Below are 3,693 nucleotides of genomic sequence, written 5' to 3'. Positions count from 1 at the left end.
TTGAATATCTATTGTTTTCTGATTTCTTTGTCTTTGATCTGTTGAATGATTTTCTAAAAAGGCCTATTAGTTAATTGTTTGATTTGATCAATTGCTAGTTCATCTTCATAATCCGTAATTGTTGTGTAAGATTGACATGAGTAGCAATTAGGTTTTATTGATTATGATCCAAGTTTTCAATAATAACCTAAGAAAATAATAGGGTGGATTAAATGATTTATGCTTCATAAATTATTGTTCAGCTTAACTACTTCCTTTTCTTAAAGCAGTTATTAATTTGGTGAGGATTGCTTAATACCAATTTAGTTAATAATTAAAGTCAATAAGAGTGCTGGGCTTGAATTGATGAGTATAGGGAAGTCAGGGGTTTACCTCGCTATTTGGTAAATCTACATTAAGTATTCAATAAGAGATAATTGTATTTGTTTTGTCTATGATCAAATCAATGCATTGGAATGAGAATTAACTTGGACTGAAGATTGTTTAATTCGAGAGTTTCTTATTAAATTTTAGATCTTAAATTTTGGATTTCTTCTTTGGATTGCGAATTACCCCTCCCCCCCACCCCCAACCTTTATTTTTTTTTTCCATTACACAAGTGCATGAAATTTAATGATTCAGTCTCTAGGGTTCGATATGGACTTACCACTTATTGCAAAAAATATTTCACAACTAGTAATTTCAGTGAATCAAATTTCTAGTGGATTCGACAACCATCAAGAATTTTGGCGCCGCTACTAGGGACTGAAATTCATTGGATTTCGTGTTTTTAGTGTTAGGGTATTTTGTTATTAATTTTGTTTGTGAAGTGTTGTTATTTTTAGGTTTTTGGAAAAAAATTACGGTGTTACTATTCATCGACAGATTTTTGGTTGAATTTGGAGGGCGGCCTATACCTATTTTGAAAGAAATGACGCTCTGATCAAGACCAATGAATCCACAAGATTCTTTGGCCCCACCCTCTTGAGGCCAAATTCGATTGTTTTCTAGGGTTTTGAGGTGTTTTTCTGTTTTTACTTTGATTTCTCTTTGTGTATAACAAGAACTTCTCAATCTGGTGAATTGATCTTTGATCCAGAAGTAGAAAAAACAGTTAAACGGTTGAGAAAATTGACTAAGCAAGCTAGGCAGATTCCAAGTACATCTGAAGGAGTCCAATCTCCAAAGGAGCTAAGTTCGGATTCAGATTCAGAGTCAAGTTCCAAAAATGAGACCATGGCTGCTAGGACTTTGAAAGAGTTGGCTGCTCTTGATCTAAACCAACAGCCTTTGTGTATCCAATACACTGCTTTAAATGTTGCTTTTAAGTTGAAATCTGGACTAATCCATTTGTTGCCTAAATTTCATAGTCTTACAGGTGAGGATCCACATAAGCATCTAAAGGAATTTCATGTTGTGTGTTCCAGCATGAAACCTCAAGGAGTTTCAGAGGATCAAATCAAACTTCGAGCTTTCCCTTTCTTACTGGAGGGCACAGCTAAGGATTGGTTGTATTACCTTCCTTCTGGATCTGTCAACTCATGGAATGGGATGAAGCAAATATTTCTAGAGAAGTATTTTTCTGCTTCCTGTGCTGCCAACATAAGAAAAGAAATTTGTGGCATCTGGCAGTACAATGGAGAGAGTTTGTATGAGTATTGAGAGAGATTTAAAAATCTGTGTGCAAGCTGTCCCCATCATCAAATAAGTGAGCAGCTTTTGATTCAATATTTCTATGAGGAACTACTACCAATGAACCGCAGTATGATAGATGTTGCCAGTGGAGGAGCTTTGGTTGACAAAACACCAGATGAAGTAAGGAGGCTGATTATTAACATGGCAGCAAATTCTCAGCAGTTTGGAATGAGAATGGATCACACACCTATGAAGGTTAATGAGGTAAGTACATCTAACCTTGAGAAAAAAATTTCTGATTTAACTTCTTTGGTGAGGCAGTTAGCTGTAGGGAACATGCAAACTGTTAAGGTATGTGGAATTTATTCGGGTTCGGGTCATGCTACTGATATGTGTCCTGCGTTACAAGAGGATGAATCAATGCAACATGCTAATGCATTAGGACATTATGGACAGTAACAACGCAAGTATTATCCCTACTCTAATACTTATAATCCAGGATGGCGAGATCATCCCAATTTGAGTTATGGGAATCAATCGGTGCAAAACCGATACCAGCAGTAGAGACCACAAGTGAATCAACCACTTGCACCTCCGCCTCCCTCAAATCAAGGTATGTCACTTGATGAAATTGTTAAGGCTTTGGCTAACAATACCCAATAGTTTCAACAGGAGACCAGAAATAGCATTCAAAACATAGAGAGACAGATTGGTAAGTTAGCCTCATCTGTGAGTAAGCTGGAAGCTCAAGGTTTTGGAAGGATTCCATCACAAACAGTCATGAACCCCAGAGCAAATGCGAGTGCAATACTATTGCGTAGTGGGAAAGAAGTTGATAATCAGACTCCACATGAGTCAACGAAAAATAAAAAGTAAGGAGAAAAAGAGTCTGAAGTTCCTGAAATTGAGGTAAATACTGAACCTAAACTGAATAAGGTTAATAATTCTATTCTTCCTCCATTCCCCTGCAGGTTGGCCAAGACGAAGAAAGAAGAACAAGAGTGTCACACCCTACCCTCTGTAAGATGTAACATGATCCTGTAGTACACCTAATGAATTACCGTACTTCGCCTACCGATAACCCATTAGATATACTACAAGGGATTTTAAAAACTTTTCTTACTTCTTTTACAGTGGTGAGCACTATTTACAAGTGTTAAAGACTTTGGTGAACTGAGTGAAATAACTAACTCATTTGGTTTATTTGGAATTTCTGTAAAAATTTTGGCAGAGTGCCATCTGTATTTTGGACAAAACAGTTCTTCAGAAAACCTGTAAAAAACACTTCAATAATTTTCCAAATCTCAACTCCAATACAATTCTCAACACAATATATTTCTCAACTCAAATCCGCAGTGATTTTTCAAAAACTGAGATACAAGAAATATAATACAAAACTATTCAAGTAAATGAAATTTCAAATTTACATTTACAATAATTTACATTTAATTACATACCAAAATATTTTATAAGAGTTTCTATAGAACTGCTCAAATAATTTACATACATATTATTACATGCATACATCAAAACCTATGTACATGGGTATACCTATGATATACCCGAGTCGATCCAATATATCTTCAAGGAAATTTACTTACTGTTTCTATGCTCTTCTTACTGCGATAAAGATACAAAGCTATCGCTGAGTGGTGAACTCAGTGGTGCACAACTATAATTTAAAACATAGTACAATATACATTGACAAAATTTACAGTAGATAATTTGGAAATCTGAATACTCATCAAATTCCACAACTCCAAATATTTATTGCCAATAATGTAAATCATTTGTATAAATGACTTTGATCACAAAATTCAATTTATCAAATCATGACTATCCATTTAAGTAATTCTAACAAAATCAATTATACATAAACCATAATTGAAGTCACAATTCTTTACCATTTAAAAGCCATTCTGTATCTCAAAAATCAATGTATCTCAAAAATCAATCTTTATCTCACTAACTATGCAAAACTAATCCGAAAGGGCCATATTCGATGTGATTCTAACTCCCTATGGTCGGGGAGGTCGAATCATCGTGCACAGTACCATCACAATAATGAATCTTCCGCAA

General features: G+C 34.9%; 1 non-coding gene across 1 annotated transcript; it reads right to left on the bottom strand.

Moving 5' to 3' along the window:
- Positions 1–1,578: 1,578 nt before the first annotated feature.
- On the bottom strand, positions 1,579–1,685 carry LOC131178871 (small nucleolar RNA R71). The gene has a single exon (XR_009147879.1). It is a non-coding gene; the product is annotated as a small nucleolar RNA R71 (small nucleolar RNA).
- Positions 1,686–3,693: the final 2,008 nt, after the last annotated feature.

This window comes from Hevea brasiliensis, chromosome 3 (genome assembly GCF_030052815.1).
Source record: "Hevea brasiliensis isolate MT/VB/25A 57/8 chromosome 3, ASM3005281v1, whole genome shotgun sequence".
NCBI lineage: Eukaryota > Viridiplantae > Streptophyta > Magnoliopsida > Malpighiales > Euphorbiaceae > Hevea > Hevea brasiliensis.
The sequence above is the reverse complement of the archived record's forward strand: the minus strand, read 5'-3'. Positions and strand labels throughout refer to the sequence as shown.